Source organism: Pistacia vera, unplaced genomic scaffold (genome assembly GCF_008641045.1).
Source record: "Pistacia vera cultivar Batoury unplaced genomic scaffold, PisVer_v2 Contig334, whole genome shotgun sequence".
In the NCBI taxonomy this organism is placed as follows: domain Eukaryota; kingdom Viridiplantae; phylum Streptophyta; class Magnoliopsida; order Sapindales; family Anacardiaceae; genus Pistacia; species Pistacia vera.
In genome coordinates this window covers 73,813-92,553 of record NW_022196151.1, presented here as the reverse complement: position 1 = coordinate 92,553, position 18,741 = coordinate 73,813, and the positions used below count along the sequence as shown (strand labels likewise).

The 18,741-nt window shown below is 37.9% G+C and overlaps 1 pseudogene; it reads right to left on the bottom strand.

Moving 5' to 3' along the window:
- Positions 1 to 390: 390 nt before the first annotated feature.
- Positions 391 to 17,881, bottom strand: LOC116137814 (annotated as a pseudogene).
- Positions 17,882 to 18,741: the final 860 nt, after the last annotated feature.

Here is an 18,741-nt window from a genome sequence, read left to right as displayed (position 1 = left end):
AGCTGTGCATCAAAACTTCAAGGGTATTCCAGCATGTGCTAACAGAGACAATCCAAATTCAGTGATCATCCTATGTTTTCTTTCCACACGCCCATTTTGCTGATGAATGTACGCGCAAGGATGCCTAAATAATACTCCATGTTTCCTATAGATAATTAGCAAATGACCTGTATTCTCCACCCCAGTCTGTTTGCAAGCACTTAAGCTTAGTATTGAACTGATTTTCAACAAAATAGTGGAATTGGGTAAAGACATTAAAAGGCTCAGATTTAAGCTTTAACGGATAGATCCAAACATACCTACTAAAATTATCTACAAAGATGATATAGTATCTATACCCTTCAGTAGAATTTATAGGTGCACGCCCCCACAAATCAAAGTATACTAATTCTAAAAGGTGTTTTGCTCTTGACTGAGAACTTGGAAATCGACATTGCTGCAATTTGCCAAATTGGCAGCCTTCACAAAACAGTGGATTATTATTATCAACAGAGTGTCTTACATGCATTTTATTTAGAACTACACTAAGTACTTTAGTATTGGGATGTCCCAATCTAGCATGCCATAACATAGCATTTTTGGAGACAGACTGTGACTGATTACAAGTAGCAGAAAACACTGCAGTGCTAGCTAAAGGGATATCAGAATCTAGCTTATTAAATTCAGTAGTAGCTGGAGGAGAACAATTGAATGTAGACTGAGCAGTAACATCACAGATATTGGAAAAGATGCCAGCAGTAGGAGACTTATTAAATTCAGTAGCAGCTAGAGGAGAACCACTGAATGTAGACTGAGCAGTAACATCATAAATATTAGAGGAGATACCAGCAGTAGGAGAGTAAATTGCTGAAGAAGAGACTCATTTTGGCAGTCCCATAGAGAGGCACTTCTTGGCTGATCTTATCCTTTATCAGGCAATAATCAGCATGAAATTCAACTATTACATTATTCTCCTTGGTAATTTGAGAAATACTCAATAGATTCTTAGTGATATATGGAACACACAAACTGTTATGCATTTGTAAAGCTCTACAAAGCACAGTTGAGGGTAATGAAATTATACCTGTATGTGTGATTGAAATAGATTGACCATTCCCCACTTGCACTTGTGACCCTCCTTGATAATTTGTCTTCACCATCAGGTTGTTAGAGTAGATGCCCTAGAGCCAATCAATTATTGTAGAATTGACTCTTTGTAATAATGTTCATTAATCAATAAAAGGCATTTTATTCTATATCGCGTAAATCATTATTATTGCAATATGTATTGATATATGTCCTTACAATGGTAGAGCCGTGACGAGGGTATCAAGTGTTTCAAATCTTGATAGTGAGAACCCTATGAGCACATATGGTGGCCATTCTAGAAACGTCCGTAGCCCTAGTATTATTCTGAACTAAGGGCACAGATAATACGGTAAGGCTATCATAGTGTTGAACGACCCTGTCGAAAGGCAGTGACTGATCTCACTTGTCAAGGTTGTTTGGTGACAACCTGGTGCAACACATGGGTGTTTGTTGTAGGCGATTACACCACAGCAAGTTCACTGGACTGACCCACCAGAGGATTCCATATGGATGGTAACCCCAGTGTCTATGGAACAAATCCTCTAACGAATGGTGGTGCATGTGATCCTTAGACTTGAGATCACCGGAGCGCCTTGTGCACCGATTGGTGTAGTTTGACACTAGCCTAACGCAGTTCTTTTCAGAGCTGTCAATACGGTGGTGATTGGCTGCATCAAGGAGTGTATCAAGACTATGGTGGATTGACAGAGGATTCATCACTCCCGGGTACGGGAGAAAGTTATCTCACGGCGCAATTCAGTATATGGCAATGACACTAAAACTGTGGCCACAGTGGGATTGAGTTGTTGCTCTATCCAGTTTATAATACGGGTCATTGGTCCAGAAACTGAATAAATAATATCGAGAGTAACCGAAGGTTGACACTATTTCTATGCCTTCGTCTCGTCGAGATAACGTATGATGAAAGGATCGAATTGCACGGTAACCATATCGTTGACAGGTAGCTACTTTGCTGAATCCGAATCTATCGGGTGGCCATGATGCCTTGCTAGGGGCCAATCTTGGTCTGTGTATTAGTGAGACGATTAATTGGTGTTAATCGCAATACTATACACTGCCGATATGATGAGGAGCCTATGGGTCACACACATAGAAGATAATTTAAGAGCCAAGAAGAAAGAAGGGCGTTTTCGTCTTTTTAGGCGAAAGGGTATTTTGGTAATTTCACAGTGCAATTAAATTTGCTGAGGTCGTAGCCTTTATTTAATTTGTTAGAAAAATTAAATAAGTGAAATTACGTTTAAATGTGTGTTCGCACATATTTAAATATATTATCATTATTGTTAAATGTTAATATATATTTAAATATATATATTAATTGATTTTAATTGAGATAATGATGGAAATTAAAATAAATCAAATTGGGAGTGTTTGGCAACATGGGGCGTTTGGGTTGGAGCCCAAGCCTATTCCGTATGGGATTAGGGCAAATTGTTTTTAAATATAAAAGGAAAAGTGTGTGAGTTTTTAATTAAGAGTTTTTCTTTGTAAAACCAAAATACACACAGCAGCCCCTCTTTGATAATACACTCCCACGGCAGTAACTTTTGTGTGCCAAAAATCAATTCAATTGATTTTTCTTTTCTTCTTAATCTTGAAGCCAAAGAGGATCTAGCAAATCCCTCTTTGGTTCTTTTAAGATTGTCTTCGTGTGGACTACGCAGGTTCGATCCTACACTTGGATCGGTAGCAAAACATTCGTCGACAAATTTGGAGGAGCCTTCAACGTGCGTTTGTTTCTCTTAACTCATGTTGAATATTTATGCAGATTTTATTTAATATAAATTGTAAAATCATACCCTTGATCTTGGCTCATGTAAACGATCCTGTTATATTATATTTTTTGTTTCCGCTGCGTATACGGGACCGTTTACTAACAGTGGTATCAGAGCCTAGGGTACTGAATTTTACAATTTTTATGTGTATGGTTGATAACATGTATTTGATGATAATATGTTGCCATATTGAATCTGCGTAAATCTGTCTTGAAATATGTTTTTAAGAAACTGATTAATCGATTAATTTAATTTGTTGATGATCTGCTGGTTTGGTTTAATGCATGATGGATTTTTGTTGAGATCAATGTGTTTGATTGATTGCAAAATCCGGTTAGAGTGTTTTTGGTTGCTGTATGAACAGATCCGGAGCTACAGATCTGTGTACGCTCGCCGCGGCGATATAATCCATCGCCGCAGCGATCGTCGTCGCCGCGGCGATATAATCCATCGCCGCAGCGATCGTCGTCGCCGCGGCGATATAACTCATCGCCGCGGCGATCGTCCTTTGGACGAGCGCTGTATGAAAACAGCGCTCGCCGCGGCGATATAACCCATCGCCGCGGCGATCGTCCTTCGGACGTGCGCTGTACCAAAACCAATGCACGCCGCGGCGATCTAACTCATCGCTGCAGCGAGCGCACTTCCAAGTGTGCAGGGGGTAAAATGCAAAGTTTCAAAACTTTTGGACCAAACTGTAAATCTGCAAATTATCAGGGGGTAAATTGTAATTAACCCACAAATTTCAGAAATTGATTGTTTTTGAAATGTATGCTTTGTACTTGTTTGTATATTGCATGGTGCCCGGTACATGAGCCTTAGACCTAAGGGTGAATGTTTTAATTATTTTTGGGTATGTATGGTTGTATTTTATTAAATAGGGCCTGCGTGTCCTGCCTTTCTCCTCTTCTCGATGTATATTCTCTTCTCATCTAATTCCCCTCGAATGTAAATCGAGGTTTCTAAATTTATTGATGTAAAGAATTTGTATAATTATTTATTGTAAATTTAGAACGATATTTTTTGTAATGTACTTGAAGACGGAGCAAAGGACGAGGCAACCATACTTGAAGACTCAAGATGTTTATTACAGGACCCCTAGGTGACCCACCGATTCCTCTAGGCTCGAGGAAATCGGTTTTAGTTGGGCCATGTACCGGCACGTTTAATTTTTGTTTAGAATGCATGCTAAGGTTGAATGTTTGATAACATGTCAAACAATGTCATTCTAACAAAGATAATAATCTGATGAGACATTAAATAACAAACCCCTCAACTGAATTATATTAAGTCACGTAAGCCTTCCATCACCATGGTTTTAATCAAACCACTATTCGTCGAAACCTTGTTCGCCAAAACGAAGGGTAAACTTCTACCAGTGGGAGGTTAAAATGCATTGGAGTTTTCCTTAATGGTGATGGATCAAGTTAGTTCCTTGTTCGCTCCTCTTCTTAGGTCCGCGACCTCCCCTTGCCCCATTGGTAGACCCTTAGGGGCAATGGTGACGCCGATTGCGCCCGTAGGAGGCCCCTTTGAGCGAAAAGCCTGATAAGGCTATGACCTCCCTAACTGAACGCCCAAGCCCTCTAGCTCGGACTCTGACTCCTCGACCTGAAGCTGCTTCCTTTTTTTGGACTTCTAGGCCATAGTCTTCTACTTGGGATGAGCAGCCACAGGTTGGGGAGCAGCCACAGGTTGGGGAGCACCCACTAGTCGAATCGACGCTACCGCAGGCGTCCCTCCGACGGGGGGACCGCTAGGGGCTGCTCCTGCTGGTATTGTTATGCTGACCTGAGGAAAGGTGAACTCCATCGCTCTTAGCGACCTAGGTACCCTAGATGGCATGGTCGCTGCATACGAACGTCGTTAGTAAAACAGCTCACCCCATGCAAACATCAAGGTTGGCTAAGGTTGAGGATACTTACTTGGTAAGGTTTCCAAGGTCGGTTTGGGGTTGAAAAACACATATTTTCACAGGTAAGCGATTGTCAATAGTAGCTTGCATCGCGATTTTGTTTAGGCAGAAGACCGAAAGCAGTGATCCTATCAAAATTAGAGAGAGCCAATAACCTGGTCGTCTTGTTTACTGCGAAGAAACAAAGAAAGCTCGTTAGCAAAGGTAAAAAGAAAGAAAATCCGCCAAGAAAAAGAAAGGAAAACCTACTCGGCTCCCTAAATTAGCAAATGCCGTCATAGTGAAAAAAGAAAAATTTTGTCTCATACGCCCCAACGTTGTTGGGGTAATTATGTATTCCTCCCTTGATCGTAGATCGCTTCGAGAGGTAAAAAGACTCTTTGTCTTTACTCTTATTCAAATAATACAAGCAACCGAGCTCTAGCGTGGTTAGCTCGCCTAAGCCGTTCTCGCCGCATGCGATATACATAGCCATGGCTATCATATACGCGTTTGGCGTTAGTTGTAACGGTGTGACCCCGAAGTGATCGAGGATCGACCTTATGAGAGGGTAGAAGGGAATCAACGCTCCGCACTTAAAAATTTTCTCGGAGATCACAGCCATTCCTTCTGGTGAATTCCGAGCTGTGTACGTCCTATGTTGGTAGACATCTACGCCAAGTACGTATTGGTCTACCGTTTTTTGAATCTCCTCTGTTGTGGCTATTAATAGAATCTCCTGAGAGGGACCCCCTGGGGCATCCTGCACCGTCGAGCTCATTCCCTCATCTATCCTGGTCGTTGAAGGGTCCATTTCTTCTGCGGTATGAAAAAGAGCGACCTGCAGGAATTACTCAGTCATCGTACACAGTTTCGTATGATGACATGGAAGAAAAAGGTAAACACCATCTTCCTTAAACCCTAGAAAAACCCTAAAGAATCCTTGGGGGCCAGCCCTAAAGACTCAAAGCCTAAGAGAAAGCTTATTCTTCGATCAACCACCAGCAATCGTTCACCATTATCGCATGACTATCGTCAAAAAACAAAAAAAGAAAAAGCAATAAAAGAATCATCTTTACCTCTTGAATATGAAGATTGATCATCCTGCTTTAAATATCAAGTGCGCACAATCTAAAAGGTGGAAAATCAAGTCTCGCGAAAGCTTCTTGTTATTTCTGCAAAAGTGAGTATTGTGACATTACTTGAGGTGAGCCTGGGATTTTATAGGGAAGGAAGTGGCGCTTGATTTTCCTGAAATCAAGTGACTTTTGAGCGAAAATCACCTCTCACTGTTGATCGCAACCACATGTCATCAATCAACGGGAAGGAGTAACCGTCACACTTTGAGAAATCAAATCGTCCCTTCCCTCCATTGAAATAATCGAGCGACGGCTCGTTTCCCTCCTCCATATTAAATGCGTTCTCATCAGCATTTAATGCTCTGATAAGGAATGTCGTTTCAGCATGGCTTACATTCAATGCCCATGGCTAGCACTTATTGCGCAGATGACACATCTGACAGAGCAAAATGTACTTCATTAATATATTAGCTACCAAAGCACAACGGATAACATCTGAAAAGGTCGTTCGATAAAACACTCTCATCGTATGCCTATTGTGAAGCGATATGACTCCTTGCCTCCAACTAAAAAATACGCTAAGTATAACCAGGTTGTGAACCTCAGTCAAGATAAGAGCTCCATCAATATGGCACTGAATAAAGCCTAGTCCAGGTCATAAACCTAGCAGAAGAAGGCCATTTAGGTCGCCTATATGGAAATGCCTTGCGACCTCCTCGTAGCCAGGTCAGATCGACCAGGCGTCATTCAGCACATATCAAATCAAGGCATAATTGTGTAGTTCTCAAGGTTCGATTCTCAAACCTTAAAAATTTGGGGACTTTTGTTATGCCTGGAAAAGCAATGTTGACGCAGAGTCTTGTCAGCATGAGTGGTCAGAGCTTAAGAAGATTCTACGACTGTTCAGATGCGGCCACATCGTGTGATGACGTGAGCGGCATGCTCCTAACTGTGTAGTAGGTGTACGCCAGGTTGGCGAATGGTGGGAAACGATCCACGTGTCCAATCCCTGCATGAGTCAAGGAAATCACTCGGGCAGGTGAGCAATGGGACACAGAGATGGATTTGCACGGCATCTACCCCACTCGCAGATTTGGTAATCATTACCTTGGTTCATCCCACTATAAATAGAGGAGTTTCCTCCCATTTGTGGGATTGGTTAATTTCACTCTGGAATAGCGTACTCTCTCTCTCTCTCTCTCTCATTTGTATTCTCCAAATTGTAACTCAGCTCACTAAATGCGACTTGACTTCACTCATTAATACAATATCAGTGGACGTAGGATTTGCCTTGTGAGCATTCGAACCACTTTAAACATTGTTCTTCACCCTTCAATAAACTAAACCCATCCATAATCACGCGTGACTTCTAAGCCCAATCATCATTTCTCACGTGCGAGTAGTTGGTGTCAAAATCAAGCATCAACAATATATATATAATTAGACTCATTAAAACAAAACAAAATTAAAAAAAAACAAAACAAAATATGAACAAATTTCAATAAAAAATATGGACCTTCTTTCCTTTTGCGACCCGATTCGAGATTCGAGTACGATTTCTGGCAAGATGAAGGTGAACCTAAATTGAGCCTTCTCAGGCCCAAACCAATGGAGAAAGAGTAGGAGCTCCCGTTGGGTTTCGGGAAAGTGTGGGACCTCTGTCCATTCGAGTTCGAGTAGCAATGCAAGTTGAAACGGGCCATTGTGATTTGTAAAAGTTTGGTGGGGGTTTTTGTTTAGGGTGCGAAATCATTGTTTTAAAAACCGGACCGGAGGGCAACCCGCTTTGACGGTCGGGTCACGGTTCAACCGGTCCAACCGGTTGAACCATCGGTTGGACCGGTGATGTCATCACACATCATGATATATACATTAAACAGCAAGGCTAGCTCCTAGTATCTGCAAGTTTTTCTCTTCTCTTGTTGTATATTATAGTATTTCTTTCTTCAAAAATATTTTAAGAAGTAAATCCTACCTAAAATATAGGACTGATATGTATAGTATGTATATAATTTCCATTTTTTTCCTCTCATTCATTTAGTATATAACTATATATATAAATTATAATACAGTACTAACATTATAAATACTATAGCTAACTTAAAAAGGTTTATAAGATCGCTAAGTTATAATCGAACAAATGAAACGTTTACAATATGATTAGGTTTCCAGGACTTTCAATCTAAAAAAATTACGCCATCTGTCTGAAACTTGAAAAACATGTACTAAACATGCACTAAGCAATGAAAAGTGATGAGGTGCTCATGTAAACCAGATGCTTTACTATCTTAAGAAAAGAGATCAATCTCCTAACAATTAATTGTTCATAAAGGATCTATTTCCTATTCGGCACATGTCATCTTCAACCCAACTAATCACCATTTAGACATCAATTAATTAGTAAAAATAATCAGAGATTTAGCGATTACAGTCAAAACTCAAAAGTTCCATATCCAGCCACAGCCAAGCCTACACAAAATACTACGATTACAGTCAAAAGTTCTATATCCAGCCACAGCCAAGCCTACACAGAATACTACAATTCCAGTCAAAAGTTTTATGAAGAACAAATGACTAAAGCCATGCCGCATTGATTATTGCTCCAGATTAAGTTTGCATCATTATAAACAGGTTTTATTGCATTTACCAAATGCCTATCCAAAAACCACAAGCTATGAATCACGAAATTATCCATACACAGACACAACCAAGAACCACTCACAACAATGGCCTCACTCTCTTCATCTCCTTCCTCATTTCTGTGATTCTGTCCTCTTCTAAAACCTTTAAAACCCTCTCAAAAAATTCAACTATGTGATCGAAGAATGGCTACCTGGATCGAGGAACGAAGCTATCGTTAACGATGGAGCTGTCGCCGTCGATTTCCAGCAAGGAACAGAGCTGTCGTCGTCGATTCTGGCGAGGGAGGAAGACGTTGTCGATTTCCGACGAGGGAGGAAGACATCGTTGTCGATTTCAGAGAGCTCAGATGCGATTTGGGTGGGATTTCAGAGATAAATTTTTGCAGAGAACAGACAACACACACAGACGAAGTTGATAAATTTTTGCAGAAAAGAGAGAACTGAGAAGAAGCTGAGAAAATTTCGTAAGAAACAGAGAAAATTTTCATAAGAAACTTGAGAAAATTTTCGTAAGAAGCTGAGAAGGAGTGAAAGAGAAGAACTGAATGCGATGAAAAGGGTTTTCGCATATTAGGGATTTTTAGATTTGGACCGGTTTATCCGCCGGTCCGCTTGGACAGGCGATTCGCTGCAAAAATCCGGTTTTCAAACGGTTTAAAACGGTCTATTGTATTATAACGGTTTTAATATTGAACCGAACTGGACACATGGCCGGTTCACGGTCCAACCGGTTTGGATGAACGGTCGGTCCGGCTTTTAAAACAATGTGCGAAATTCGAAAGAGGGGAAGCATTTTTATGGTAGTATTATGGTTGTTGGAAGCTTCATGGAATTCAGGAAGCGGCTTTGTTTTGAGAAAGAACAGGCAGAGTTGGTCTACGGTTATACAGCACGCTAAAATCTCATACCAATCAGTATCAGAACTTTCAAGTTTGTGTATTTGTATTTGAATACAAGGGAGGAATGATATAATGGTCATTTATTACCGGTCATGGCAGGTAATATTGATAATGAGAGCGTATTGGGTTGAGTTTATCTACGACTAAAAGAGTTTAGAGTGTATTGATTGAATTTATCAATGGACTAAAAGAATTATAGTGTTACAAACAATTTTTTTGTTGGTAACTAATGTGTGTTCAAGCGAGCTAATGTGCACCTCAACTATTTATCAAACGGTTTAAAACGGTCTATTGTATTATACGGTTTTAATATTGAACGAAAGGACACATGGCCGGTTCACGGTCCAACGCGTTGGACTGACCGGTCCGGTCCGGCTTTTAAAACAATGTGCGAAATTCGAAAGAGGGGAAGCATTTTTATGGTAGTATTATGGTTGTTGGAAGCTTCATGGAATCAGGAAGCGGCTTTGTTTTGAGAAAGAAAGAGCAGAGTTGAGTCTAGGTTATCACAGCACGGTAAATATCTATACCAATCAGTATCAGAACTTTCAAGTTTGTGTATTTGTATTTGAATACAAGGGAGAAATGATATAATGGTTCATTTTATATACCGGTCATGGCAGGTAATAATTGATACATGAGAGCGTATTGGGTTGAGTTTATCTATCGACTAAAAGAGTTAGAGTGTATTTGATTGAATTTATCAATGGACTAAAAGAATTTATTTAGTGTTACAAACAATTTTTTTGTTGGTAACTAATGTGTGTTCAAGCGAGCTAATGTGCACCTCAACTATTCACCCCCGCCCACCCCCCCCCCCTCTTTCGAGGGGAAGGGGGGTAGCAACTTACCACTGTAGCCCTCTCCAAGTAAATTGAACAAAGATACTACCTTTTCACCCCACGGAAAAAGTTACAAACAATTTTAAAATAAACACGTGTGAAATACTTTTAGAATTCTTAGATCTTTAAGAGATTTTAAACAAACTATTTTATCTCAAAATTTGGGTTTCTTATAAGTATTTTTAGCTTATTTAAAGCAATGTTTTAAAACCAACCCAGGGTGAAACCCGACAAAGTTGTCAGGTCCGGGTTGGCCCGTTTAACTAGTTTGACTGGCCGGTCAAATCGGGTGACAAAAATTTTAAAATTCAACATAACACCCCTAAAAACTACTTAAGTCTCTACAAGTTGAAATTTAGCAAACATACCCAAAATACAAATAGACGATCGACTGATTGGCAGTGACGACACCCCAAATACAATTCAATCAATCCTTGAGCCTATCCCCATAAACTTACCAAATACTAGTAGAAATTGATTCAATTTCAGCCAGATTTCATCGACGTCGACGTCGACATTCTAGGTCAACAAACCTCCCATCATCCCAAAAATAATTCCCTTTTCCTCCCAACCAAACCCACCTCACCCCACCCCACCCACCCCCGTTAGCCTCACCAATCGCAGGCAAAAGCCAACTGTTGTGCCACCTTTTTTTTTTTTTTTTTCAATTTTCGGTCAATTCACTCACCAGAAATCAATTTTATCGCCACCATTGCACTACTAGCACTTTCTCTTCAAAAGCCTCAACATCTTGGCCTTCACTTGTTTGTCAATCACCATCCCAATTTCTAAGGTTTTCAGTGAACAATGAAGGGTAACAGCTCGAGGAAAGCGCGGGTCCAGATTCAGTCAGTCGGGCTGAACTAGGTTTTAAAATAATGATTTAAAGTGTTAGAACTTCAAACAACTTATAATTTTCTAACCAATTATATTTTAAAAAATCTAATTTAATTAATTCTATTCTGTTGGTTCTATTCGGATAAATTGGTATTGGATGGACTGAATTAAAACTCTCCCACAGAGTGATTTATTATTTCATATTCCGTCCCCCTTTTTGTGTGTAGTCTTAAGGTAAAACTTGTGTGTATAGCCTTTATATATTCGAGTTACGTTGTGTTTATGAGATATTTATACTCATACTCATGTTAGTAGATAGATGGGTTATAGTATTGTTACTATGGTGTTAAGAACCGGAGTTATTTGTACTCTATGTATGCATGTTCAAATAACTAATCTTCCCAAATGCCCTAAAAGAAACATGCATCTATTGCTGATTTTACGTTTATCATAGTTCTCCTCCAAGTTCAGCTAAATGGCCTTTGGATTTGTCAATATATTTACCTACAAAAGTTGCTCTCTCAAAAATCAAGATAATCTTTGGGTTTCTCTAAAAAATCAAGGCCAGATCCACATCAGCCTGTGCAACAAAATTGTTATCATATAAGAAAAATACCTCAGCTTAAAGAGATAAAAACCTTGATTATTGTCGGAAGCCTGTGTCACATAAGAGCTAAAAATTCCAGCAGATCTTGCATTTTGTTAAGCTGCTACCAAATCTCTCCTGCTGCAACTTCGAGTGTACTTGAAGTCTTTAATAAAAAGCGGCCGTAGAATGTAAGTAACTAAGTATACCCATTAGATCTGGATACCCAACAGGGGTTACAGTGATCAGTTCGGCAAATTACATAGAAAACCTGGCCGTGCCTTTGAACAAGTTTGTATTGCATAAATCCAAGTTAAATGTAATCTACTAAGGGAAATACTTTAACAGGTGAATTAAAAACAAAACATACTACTGTGAATCTGAAATAAAATCTCAGTCATGAACCATGAACAGGAATATTGTGCTCAATTAAAGTTCTGGCATGTTAGCTAAAATTTGAAATAAAGACTTGAATGCATATATAACCTTGTGTGAAATATACTTCTGCCATTTGTTCTTCTAACAGCAAATGGATATAGACTTGACAACGTCATATTTTACAATCGTTGAATTCTGAATAACAAAGAAGAAAGAAAGAAAGAAGTTATGAACAACTCCAGATGCAACCATGTTATGCAAAACGAAAAACAAATGAGAAAAGGAAAAGTTAGCACCGGATATTAACATAGCATAATCAAGAGAATGAACCAAAATACACATGATACAAAGATGTTTGGACCGGAACAAGATAATGTACAAATATTTAAAGGTGGACAATATCAAAATAAACTTGGACGGAAATAAATATAAACATCGCTTAAAAGCAAAAATCTAAAATACCCCCGGAATACCATGTCACCCATACCACAAGCCAAAAATTAATCCCACCAATGATTTTTTTTCCCATCGATCTTTACAGTTATGTGGTTGATAGTTATTAAATTGAAAAATTATGCAGTAGGTTTGTATTGGTTGGTGATACAGCTATGTAATACGCCTGTAAGGGATACGGGAATGGTACCTCTGGATTTCTAATCGTCTTCTTCAAAATATAATGAAGAGTTACTCGCAGTTCTTTAAACAAGACAGCAGTTTGGGCCGGGGCATTAACGTTTAACCATCCATCTATATTGACCTGTCCAGTCTGTAACACGAAACACCAACACAAACTTCAAAAAGATAGAAAAGCAAATCATAATAAAAAAACAGTAATGCTAGACTTACCGATCAAACTACCGATTTGACATACTGACTCATGTGAATTGAGTTAAATTTTGAGATTTGGGTAATTGGGCAGGTGGGTCGGTATGTCAAAATCGGTAATTTGATCGGTAAGTCTAGCATTACTGATAAAAAAAATAAGATGTATATAAACATTCTCTCGTTTGCTAGGCACTATACATTTATCCGATGAAAGATTGACATCCCTAGTTGTTAAACCAGGCATCAGATACTTTATGTGGTAACATTCCTAGTTGTTAAACAATCTAAATATGTTTACAATAGATAGCATATAGCATCCAAGTACACATGCATTATATGTTGCAAAAGAGAGGAAGAATTTTTACCTGGTGCTGAACATTGATGGAGCCACCAAACAATAAAATAGAGAAGGGAGAGATGATCGTAGTATCTCGCAGAAATACTTTATTGGTTTCAACCTGAGAATATCAAGTCAATCATTAAAGGGAAACTTTCTTCAAGTGAGTCCAAATCTATCTCTTAAGCACAATGGGGTCTCTTGGCCCATGCCTGTTGTGATTGTTTGGGCAAAGCGCAGACAGTTACATCACAACGAGATCATAATACATAATGCATTAATGCTCAATCAACAAAAGGAGAAACATTAGATGACAAAAAGAGAGAGAGAGAGAGAAATTGCATCCGCAAGCTGAAAGTGCACATACCTTTTCAAGGAAGACCAAGAATGGATGCTGAAATGCTTTTAAATTATTGTTGATTGAAGAAGGAAGCATGTAAACCTCTCTTCTTCCATCATACCAGACTGGATGACCCTTTACTGAAGTACTGGACTTCCTAAGGTTATTGAGAGGTGGTCCAGCAATGTCTTGTTCAGTGGCAGCTACATTAGGATATAAATCTGCACATAATATTGCCTGCAAGAATGCCTTCAGAATCTATGTCTAGTACAAATGTCACTACCAAATTAGTCTGAAATTAGACGTAAAATACAACTTCCAACTATAAAGTTGGTGACTTTGTGAAGTATATACAACCATGGGCAGATATCCTCCAAATTGATCTTAAGCTTGGTTGAGAAATTTAAAGTTGAGTGCAATGACATATTATAATCAAAGCGTGCAATAAGAAATTAGTTCTACTCCAGTATAACATAAGAGTTGTTGTGTAACATGAACAATTTACTGTGAAAGAGAAAGAAGAGAAAGAAGACTGCAAGGAACCAAAAGCATCAAAAGCCATATGGTTCTTACCTTCACGATTGACGAATGATGAGCATACATATTGAATGGTTGTGATTTATCAGAAAACCAACTGTCAACCTTTTCTTTCTTCTTTCCCTCAGCCTGAACCAGTAAAGCATATACTTGTTAAAATCTTCAATTTCAAATAAGAAAGTGCAAATTGCTGGACAAAAATTTTGTAAAATATAAATGAACACTCAAACATGGCATCACAAACTTACATGTAAACCAATGAAACAAAAGCATGGCACCTGATATTTCTTTGGAAGATCAATGAGCCCAGTGTCTGCTAGCAATGTTCCAAACTGTATCCTCATGTCTCCGACATTCACAAAAATATCAGAAAACGCAAAAATATTAATTGAATATGCATATTGCTCAAATTACTCATGATATATTTGTCATGCTATTTGATGGGAATGCAAAATGTCATATTTAACCCCCTTAATGTTTAGTCTTTTATACGTATTTGTTTCCTAATTGTACTCATTATTACTTTATTTTGGTTTAGGAAGCAAATGGAGGTGTTAATTGAAAAACGGAATTAATTAGGAGAATTCGGACAGTTTCCCCGCTGCTTCGTAATCTGGGCATAATTCTCTCATCCGAGCTCCGATTGAGATGATTCAAAATGCTGTAGAACGCTAAGAACGAGATCTACAACTTTCATGTTTTGAGTTTGGAGAGATACTCGCTGCATCAAGGTTGTAATCGAGCTTGAAATTGATGCACCTGCATTGCCGATGTCCTGGAGCGTTCTAACTTGTCATGCAAGTCAGTCTATTATTGCACGTTTTGAAGACATACTTGCTGCACAAAAATTACAGCTGGAAACACCACTTTCCTATTATATTAGGACTCTATTTTATTTTATTTTCAATTAATCAGATTAGGATAAATGTTATTTTAGGATAGGAGAATATTTCTTTTAGGAGATTGAGTGGGATTTGAATTCTAAAAAAACTGGATTTTTGCAAAGGGATCAGATTAGGGATTTTGAGGAAGACACACCACGCCTCTCTCTCTTTTCTTCTCTGGAATTTTTCTTTCTCTTGGTTTTTGTTATGGCCATGAGCGGCTAGAACTTTTGTAACTTAGTCGAAGGAAACGAAGGCCTCAGAATCATTAAACTGTGAGATCTAATATATTTTTCTTAGTGTTCAATTTTCATGTTTGAGTATTTGATGTTTTTCTATGCCTAATTTTATGATTGTTTCGTTTAATTACTAGGGAGGCCTACTAGTTTATTAATTGTTGCAATCTACTGCTAAGTTAGATATCAAATCCGTAATTGTTTGATCCCTCTAACTTGTGAAGCAATTAGGGTTAATAATTCGCTGCGTCAGGAATTAGTAATCTTAAGAAGAACATTCAACTAAATTAAATACAACCGCTTGTGTTTATGTTGTTTAGCTTCATTGATTTCTCTAATTCTTAAGGCCGCCACTAGATTAAATCTTAAGCGCTTGTCTAGGGTTGTTTAGTGGTAAGATTAATTAAGATCGCTTGTTTCTTGATTAATTACAATTAAGGAGAGATAGGAAAATAGTTCCAACGGTGAATATTCAGGTATGGATTGATTTAATTTTACATCAATGATCAGTTGTAAGATTCCGATGGCAGACGTTGTCTGAGACCAAGTTTTGTTATATTAATTGATTTCGATTTAAATTGTTTTTCTTTTGATTTTTTGTTAAGACTGTTTTCTGTTTCACTCAAACCCCCCAGCCTTGTTCACATCATCAAAAATTCGGCTAGACATTCTTCGTAGGATCGACCCTTGCTTACCCTATTTACAGTTCAGTAGTTAGGTTAAAAAGGTTATTAATCTTGGTTGCCTACGACAGCACACCACTATTCTTAACATATTTCTGTTAACATGAATTGATAGTCATGTACACCAAATAGTATCAAGAATAATTTCCAGTGCATTAAGCTGCTTCCTTTTTTACGGTATAAACTATAAAGTATTCATATTAAAATTTTCAAACAGACAAGAAATGAAAATTACACCTGATCATGTACATGACTGAACTGCTTAAAAAGTAAGAGCTGCAAAATTGATTGGCAACTTTAGCTCCTTTGTGCAAAAATTAAGTTTCACATATAAGAGAAAAATGTATTAAGAGAAGCACCAAACAACAGATTATACTGAAAAAACATTCCATCAATATGAGTTCAGTAAACAGTCAACAACTACAGGATCTGATCCAGTAAAGCTTATTAGTAAGCAAATCACGAGTTCACGACACTGATATGAGTTCAGCATTCAGTCAAAAAGTACACTGGCTTCAATAAAGTCTATAAGTAATCTGATTATAATAAGGACCATGGTAAAATTTTTAAAGGGTTATCTGATAACTGTGACAGAGGTATATCATGACTGCAAGTAGGATAACACGATCTGAAGTCAAGAAGTCTATTCCCAGCAATATATCATTTTTTACTTGGAGAATATATCAACTTACAAAGTTCAAGCAAACCACCAACTAACCTCATGCAATATCTTCTCCCATTTCTTGTAAGCCACTATCATTAACAAGTGATCAGATTGCTGATAACTGTCATTTGAATCACTGGGTCCATCCAGCTTATCGGTCAACAGAGCCAATTTAGCTCTCTCAACATTTTGCCTCCGGAATTTATACACAAATAAAGAAATAAATCCTTAAGAAATTGATTTTCTTTTCTTTGACAGCAGAACCATCAAACTTTAGTTCAGCGTTAAATGAGAGTGAAAGTTTTAAAGAAGTTACCAGGTGATTAAAACTTTAGCGGAATGGGTTCTTTGTTCATTTTAGATCAAATGAGTTGTAAGAGACATAAAGTAAACATCCATCAAACAAGAAAAGAACATACTTATTTTTTCATGGTTAGGCAACATACCTACATCCATGAGACCAAGTCCAGAAGAAGCAAATCCACTATGAAAAACTTATGAGTCCAAATACAAAGCAAGATAAACATAATTACAAAACACTCCCTATTTTCAACATGACAATTCTATCTTCTTTGGTTGAACTTCGAGTCACCACAGCAAGCTTCACGAGCACGAAACCACCAGGTCGAACTTTAGCTCCTCTCAAGTTTCAACAACGAAGACCAATCTTTGAGACAGCAGCTTCCACACAAGCAATCATCAACATGGAATCAAGTTCCAAAGTTGTCACACAAGGACAAGAAGAAATGGTAATTTCAAGCCTACCAAAACATAAGAGAAACCTTAACAAAAACAAATACCTTAGAGTATAGTCAATGAAGAAACAGAGGTAATCAAATTTCTTGAAGAAGATGCTAGAAAAGTATGAATATATAGAGAACAAGGCCCAAGGGTTAGGAGACAATAAAGTTAAAGTTAATTTTTGTATTTTGCTTTCTGTAAAAGAAAACTTTTGGACCACAACAAAAGCAAAAAAAAATTTCTTGACAATGAACAATAATGTGACAAATGGACAAGTACCACAACAAAATATCAAGAATGAGATATTTTTGTCCCAAATCAAAACAGGAGCGATTTGTGCATTTGTGGAAAAAAACATTTGCCAAATATATTGTGACCACACAAACTTTAAAGCGCCCACACAGATGAAGGTAGTCACATTTACAGAGAGTGGTCACACTGGCAGACAAACCTGAAGATTGTGCAAGACAACAAACAGGACACAAGATCATAAGATGACAAAACACTTACAGAGAGACCTCATCTTTCGGATAAACAAATGGTGATTTGTAGCTAAGAAATGCTGACATTGAGAGAATGGGGGATAAGCAGCCAAACATTCCACCATACAGCAGCATCTGCATTTTGAAAGGGGAAAAAAAATTATTGAATGAATTAAGTCCTCCGTATATTTTTAAATCAGACAAGCAATCAGTCCAAGGGAAAAATATAAAGTAATCTTTTTTTAGATGGTATGCATGACTACTGCAATTAAAAAACAAGAAGGAAAAAACATATAAAGAATTAGATATCATGGGGATATATCAACAGATTTTCATCACCCTCCTTGTCCGCATCCTTATTATTACCACTATAATTAAGTTAACATGTTGATGTGCTGTTACCAATTGTGTGCATGTCCCATATCTGTTTTCGTACTAGAATGCAGCGATTTTACAATTAAAAAAAAAAAAATTGTTAAAGCTACTCAAATCAAATAGAGAGAGAAAAAAGGAGGAATTGCTTCCCTCACAAGATGGAGGATGAATTTGCATATCACACTATTGCCCTTGGAGTTTCAAGTAATCTATGTCCCACAAAATACGATGTTTTGAAACTCTATGTCCCACCAAATACGACGTTAAGTGAAAATATAAAAATAATTTGCTCCTAAGAATTATAAAGTTTTCTTATTTTGACATGTAAATGAGGACTAGTAGTCGACTCTCAACTCAGAATTTGAGGCAAGTAGAAATAAAAACTTTAACATAGCACAGAAAACAAAAAGAAAAAGTAATCAACATTCATACGATGACTAAGATGCCACAAAATTATTGTACAAGCATTCAAATCCCTAGTCCTTTAAAATGTTACATTTAGAATATAAAGGACTAAATTAATATGTAATGCACACGTTTCCGACCAATACATCAACAGGGAGTTTTGCCAGATGGTGTCCAAGAGGTGTCAACTCCTCATCCCCTTCAACAGCAC